At 38.7% G+C, this 7,088-nt stretch overlaps 1 non-coding gene across 1 annotated transcript; it reads left to right on the forward strand.

The window, feature by feature from the left end:
* The first annotated feature begins 6,680 nt into the window (after positions 1-6,680).
* On the forward strand, positions 6,681-6,783 carry LOC122120587. Its single transcript, XR_006149750.1, has one exon. It is a non-coding gene; the product is annotated as a U6 spliceosomal RNA (small nuclear RNA).
* The last annotated feature ends 305 nt before the right edge of the window (positions 6,784-7,088 follow it).

Raw genomic sequence — 7,088 nt, forward strand, 5'->3', positions numbered from 1 at the left:
GATAGTCCTAGTGGTTATAGACATCTACTCCAAGTTTGCCTGCATGCCTTCAAGCTTTAGCCAGCCTTCAGGGGCTTATGGAACGAATGCCTGATCCTAAGGAATAGAATTCCATACAAGGCGGCATCCATGCTTATGTGACAAGACCCACTTCCAAGTGAATGGGTTTTTGTCTTTATACTCTACTGATTTAAGTAGAATTTTCATAGAGCCATTCATTAGTATGACTCTCTTTCCACTTAGCCCTTTCCTTGTTCTCCAACTCATTGGAGTTATCAGATCTGCATAACTGTCTGAAAGGTCTTTCCGCCTGCACTAGCTCTCTCTTCTTTCACTACTTACATAACTCTTTGTATTTCTAATCCTGTTCTAATGCCTGCTAGACAAACAACTAACACAAGCCCCTTGCCAAGGGAGTTCCTCTGCTCCTGTTATCCTTGTCTGTCCATTTCCAGTATCCACAGACGGTTTGCTTTTACCTGTGTAGTTTTATTCTTCTAAATGACCCATGCACAAGTTTTTAATTTTAACTGTGACTGTGCCATGTGTTTTGCTAGAGTTTTAGTTCACCTTGTCTTTGGAAAGCAATATAATAAGATAAAATTTCAGCTCAAATAACTTGATCACTTAATTAAGAACCACAGATAATACATTATATTGCATTTTTACATTTGAACTTTTTGCCTTAGAAGGAAATTAAAATTTGTACTAATGGACACATTCAAATTATTTCTCAAATCTACTTTTCTGAAAGTAGCAGTTAGAGTTTAGATGTTAATGCTCCATGACATCATATCTGGAGGTTTGGTAATAGGTTCCAAATGTTAGGCATCTTAAGTTTCAATGAGGTCTATGTCGATTTTACCTTCGAGGGAAAACCAGAATGCTAGAGTTTCCACTCATTAAACTTTTCTGTATTTTAAAGATATTTCACTCTTAGCAAAATAAACATCCATGAGTATTAAACACCAATCAATGGGCTCATAAAACACATGTGTAATTATTGTATTTGCTATACTTGCAAACTTTCAAGTAATTTAAATGCAGCCAACTTCCAAATGTCTAGGGTTCCAAAGTACATTATTTTGCCCAATTTATCATAGCAAGTGATGGACTTTTTTTGTAATTTAAGAATTATTCCATTCTTAAAAATACCTTTATTAGCACATATTAATTGTCCGAGGACGGGTTTTAGTGTGACATTTCCATACACACACACAGTGTATCTCGATCAAACTTGCCCTCTCTCTTTCTTGCATCCTTTCTCCCTATCCTTAAAACAATTTGTACAGATTTCATTGTTCTGTTTATTTATATGCAAAAAGTACTTTGACTGTATTCACTTTCATTTCCCCTCTCTATGAGCCCTCTCCTCACTCCCTACTGCTACCCATCCCAAATAGAGCATGTTTTCTTTTCTGCCGTTCATATTATACATTGTACAGAGGAGCTCAACCATGGCAATACATATGTGTACATACTACATTCAGTCAGATTATACTACTCTATTGCTCTCCTTGTCTAGATTACTCCTCACCCCTCTATCTCAATTGCTTTCAGTTAATTGTTTTATGTTATCTTCATAATACATACAATGTATTTTTATATTATTTGTCTTCCACCATTCTCTTTCCCTCTCATCCCTTTCAGCATCACAGGTACATATATGTTCTATCTCAAACTATCATCTGTTTATTTGTCTGTCTGTCCATCCATCTTTAGAGTGTAGATTCTGCAAATGAGTGAAAATGAACAATATTTTGCTTTTTGAGGTTGATTTATGTTATTCAACACAACAATCTCCATCTACTCCCCTGAAAATTATGTAAATTGATGTGAGAAAGTAATATTCCATGGCACATACACTTCATATTTTTATCCACTCATTAGTTGTTGGGCTCCTCAGCTGATTCTACCATTTGACTATTGTGAAGAAGTTGCAGTAAGCATGGGTATGCAGGTATCTCTCTCTGTATTTATTTATTTATTTGTCAGTCATGGGGCCTGAACTCTGGGCCTGGGTGCTGTTCCTCAGCTCTTCAGCTGAAGACTAGGGTTCTACCACTAGAGCCAAAGCACCACTTCCGGCTTTTTCTGCTTATGGTGCTGAGGAATCAAACCCAGGGCCTCATGCATGCAAAGTAAGCACTACTACTGAGCTAACTTCCCAGCACTCTCTGTATTTCTTTAGACTCTTTTAGATACATGCTTAAGAGAGGTATGTATGATCAAGTCTTAAGTAACATGTTTTTTTTTTTCTTTTGTCATGATAGGTTTGAGCCCAGGTGCTCATCTAGTTCCCTACCATTGAGCTACCTTCCCAGCCCTTGTGCAACTCTTGAGGTTTCCAAAGAATTCTGAGATTCTTGGGAGACAGTGTGGCCATTTTTCTTGAGATTCTGGGCTAACTAGGAAGCTAGGGGCCAGCTTTTAATAGCTAGTTCCTGTAGCTCTCTCAGATGTCCCTCTAATCCCTTTCAGAAAAAAATCTTGCTCTGAGAAGAGAGGGAAGTAGAGATGGACCTGTGTTTCCTGCATAGTTTTTGCAAAGAAGGAATGAGAAGGATTTAAAACTACTTATTATAAAAGGCTTCAATATCTTGACTTTTCAAAAAGTTTGACTGTTTTTGAACTAAGACCTGATGTTTAGGGTTTTGTAAACATGATGCCTACTCTACTGTCTTTCACTGTGATGTCCTCTTTGGATCAAAGTCAAAATCATGCTAGAAGGTCACTCCCTTGATCTGTTTAGCATCAAGATAAGGTCATGCATTCATTAATGTTGGATTGCCAAAGAATTCCTATGGAAATGTATTATAACCATAATTAGCTAATTAACCAATCAATTATAATAATTAATGTGATCATAATGAATGTATGGCAAATGGTTATTAATTCCTAGAGTTTCCAGAGTGAATACATTAATCACAGTTGAATCTATGGTATAGTGTGGGTGCCTAATTGTCTTTCTGAACCCTAGGTGTGATATAATAACTTACATCTGCTTAGAACTTTGGTAATATATCAAGTACTTGGTCACACATTATCTGTTTTTTTTTTTTATTCACAAAAGACATGTGAAGCACTTGAAGGAAAGTGGTAGAGTAGTTTCCCATTACTCTTAGTTTTGCTTTCCATGGCTTCCGTTACCTGCAGTCAATCATGCTCCCAAAGTATTAAATGGAAAATTTCATAAGTAAGCAATTCATGTTTCAAATTACGCACAGTTCTGAAATCTCTGGCATTCTACTTTGTCTTGCCCAAGATCTGAACTATTTTTTCCCAGTGTATCCACTGTCTATGTTCTGCCTTCCCATTAAGGACTGTCTTAGTGAAAAGATCACCTGTCTCAGTATTACAAGGCTTGTGTTTAACTGTGCCTTATTTCCTTACTAAAGTCCCCAGAGCCTAAATGTAGTGATATTGGAGGTTTTATTGTAATATACTTATTGTAATTATTCTATATTATTATTGTTTGCTGTTCCTAATTTGCAAATCTAACTTAGAGTTAAGAATAAATGAGGAAAAATAGCATGAATTAGGACCTGAGTTCAAACCCCAGTACTGCCAAAATAAGATATTAAAGAGTTTGTGAGCAGTGAGTAAACTTTTTGAGCTCTTGCTGTACTGTAAAGCAATCAACTCTCAGAAACATCAGAGGCACTGACTCTGGGCCTGGTGGAGTTTAAAAAGGATTTTAGTCCATGACATGAACAATGTCATTCCACTTTGGGAGTAGTTTGTTAAAAAAGAACCAGCAAGCCAGAGTGTCCATGCTCACTGGTGCCTGGCCTGGTCAAGGGACGCAGCTGTCTCTTATGGAAGAAGAAAGTTCACAGATGTCCTTAATGAACTCACATTTAAAAAATTCCTCTTCATTCATTCATTCATTTTCTGCTAATCATTATGTCATAGACACAAACACCAACTGTTAAGCTGCTTTTTAGAAAGTATATCACCTCATTTTAAAAATTTGTTCTTTGAGTACTTACTTAGTGATCCTATGGCCTGAAAGTTTGTGGCCCTCTAAAATTCAGATGTGGAAATCTAACCCTCACAGGATTGTATTAAGTGGCTAGAGCCATTGAGATGTGATTAGGTCAGGAGGGCTTGGTCTTCAGGAATGGAATCAGTGCCCTTGTGGAAGGCATTTGGGAACTATGAAGGGAGGCACACACTGTAACCACAGTACTCAGCAGGCTGGGACAGAAGGATCCCAAGTTCAAGAACAGCTTGGGCTACATAGCAAAACCTATATATGTATACATATACACCAAAAAACTAAACCCAGACCTAATACTATAAATGGCTTACGGGAGTTCATTAACACAGGGACATGACATCATCGTCTTTGAAGAATAATGAGCCCTTGCCAGGCCCTGAATCTGCTTGCACCTTGATCATAGACTTCCTACCTCTTGAACTGCAAGACATCAGATTCTGTTTATAAATTGCACAAGTATTTTGTCTTAGCAGCATGAAGGGACTGGAACAAGTGCCTGCTAATCTATGATGAGCCCCAGGAAGACAAATACATTGTTTCCAGGTACTCCTTACAGAGAAGGGAAAGCAGGCATGCCAGTTAAGAGGCTTCTTTGTTGCGGGGGGGGGGGGGGGGGGGGTGGCTATAAACACAACACAACTGCAGTCCTTATTAAAGTGAGCAGAGTGTATGTCTCTTTTACCTAAGCTTAAGTGGTCTGGGTCAAGTCTGTGTGCTTCAGATTATGTGAGTATGCTGGGAGAAACTTATCAAAAGAGTCCCATCATTTTAATGCTATCCAGAGAATTCTGTCACCATTTGAAAATAACAGATTCATATGTGGTGGCTCTAAACATAAACACTGAAGTCAAAGGACATGTGTTTATATTGCATATAAACTTCACAGAAGAGTTCCCAACACTTAAATTTGTTGTCTGGATTCTTTAGATACAGAACCTGAGACAGAACTTAAGTGTGCATGCTTTATTGGAAGTTGTAGTTCCAAGGCAGTAAGAATGAGGGCCAGGAAGGATGGACCAATTTCATAAGCATTGGACTCAGACTGGGCACTGGAGCTCATGGCTGTAATATTAGCTACTTAGGAAGTTGAGATCTGAGGACTGCAGTTCAAAGCCAACTCAGACAGAAGTCCATGACACTCTAGCTGCAATTAATCATGATAAAAACTAGAAGTTGAGCCAGGTGCCAATGGCTCACACCTGTAACCCTAGCTACTCAGGAGCCTGAATCTGAGGACTGTGGTTCAAAGCCAGCCCAGACAATGAAGTCCCTGTAAGACTTTTTTTTTTTATTGTGAAAATACCGCATAGAGGGGTTACAATTACATGGGCAAGGTAATGAGTACATTTCTTATCAAGCATTGTTGCCTCCTCCTTTGTTTCCCCTTCCCATCTTCTCCCCCCCCTGCCCTGCACCGCCCTCCCCCCCCCATGACCAAAGTTGTAAAGTTTGTTTTTCAACTTAACGACTTGTATACCTCATTGTTGCAATGGGTCCACCTGTATCCCTATTTAAACGATTTATTTTTTCTCTTCCCCTCCACAAATTATACCAACATCAAATATAGTGAAAGCAGGTGTTATACCATGGGGGAGGGACATACAAAGCAACAAAAAAAAATCATCTTATAAATATATTAGAAACAGTCGCACGAAAGAAAAATCATTTGAATCCTTATCCTGTAAGACTCTTATCTCTATCAATAAACTACTCAAAAAAGCCAAAAGTGGTGCTATGGCTCAAGTAGAAGAGCGCTAGTCTTGAGCACAAAGAAGCTCCGGAATAGGGCTCAGGCCTCAGGGCTCAGCCCCAGGACCAGCCAAAAAAAAAAAAAAAAAAAAAGCTGGAAGTAGAGCTGTGGCTCAAGTGGTAGAGCATTAACCTTGAGAACAAAAGCTTAGAGAAAGGACCCAGCCCTGATTTCAAGCTCCAGGATTAGCACACATACACATACAGAGTTCACCTTAGTCACCCAGCCTCAGGGAAGATCTCAGTTTAGAAACCCCTTTAATTTACATGAGTCCAGCAGAGAAAGGCACACATTTGAACATGTCTTCTGTATCCCACTTTCCTTGACACATATCAATATGTTTGCTTAGATTAGTTTTCTAGTTTGGGGTGACATGGGAGCATCAGTATTTTTTCAGGGAGTCACTAGACCAGACTGGTCCTGAGAACATCTGTTTTAGGATCCAATTTGCCATGTGGATCCAGCTTAGGGTATCTTGGTTTTGCCTAATGCCTGGTTTTGATTAAAGGCATATGTCCTGTTCAAAGGCCCCTGCTCAGCCCAGCCTCTGTGTGCCCTTATGTAATTAGTTTGTTTAAACTGTGTCTCTGATTATGTCAGGTCTTGACTGTGGCCCTAAATACAAGACTGTAATAGGATATACCTATTAAACACATGTTGGACTTTAATGGATGTATTTTGAACAATCAATTGGAATTAAACTTTCAATAACTACTGTAGAACAAGAAAATGTATCTCCTTACATTAAACAAACAACATGGCCTCTTATAGGTTCTCTATAACAGTAGTTTCCCCAGATGGGCTGTGGTTCAGATGCAATAAGCAAAAGTTATATTTCCAGTTCCTGAGTTACCAGCCACCAGATCAGAGATGGAATTTAGCAAACTGGATTTTGAAGGGATCCCTTAAAATTTGATGATGTGGTGCTCGCTTTGGCAGCAAATATATTAAAATTGGAATGATACAGAGAAGATTAGCATGGCCCCCATGCAAAGGTGACAAGCAAGTTCATGAAGCGTTCCATATTTCTATGCCTCCGTCAGAAAGAATGACACTGCCCCATTTGTAAGGAAATGGAAAGACTTGGAAAAATCACATTGTGAAGTAAGCCAGAGTGAAAGAAACATAGGACCCATGGTTTCCCTTATTTGGAATAATTAGTATACGTCTAGGATAATCTTAGCAGATGAACAGAATGGCTCCATAGCTATGTATATATGACCATATAAGATGAAGCTAAGGGAAATGAACTCTAAGACATGGACACGAGAGGTTTGTTGTTGTTGTGTTGTTGTCTTCAATGTACTATGTGGTTTTTTTGTTTCTTTTAAATAC

Source organism: Dipodomys spectabilis, unplaced genomic scaffold (genome assembly GCF_019054845.1).
Source record: "Dipodomys spectabilis isolate Male_0828 unplaced genomic scaffold, ASM1905484v1 ptg000175l, whole genome shotgun sequence".
In the NCBI taxonomy this organism is placed as follows: Eukaryota; Metazoa; Chordata; class Mammalia; order Rodentia; family Heteromyidae; genus Dipodomys; species Dipodomys spectabilis.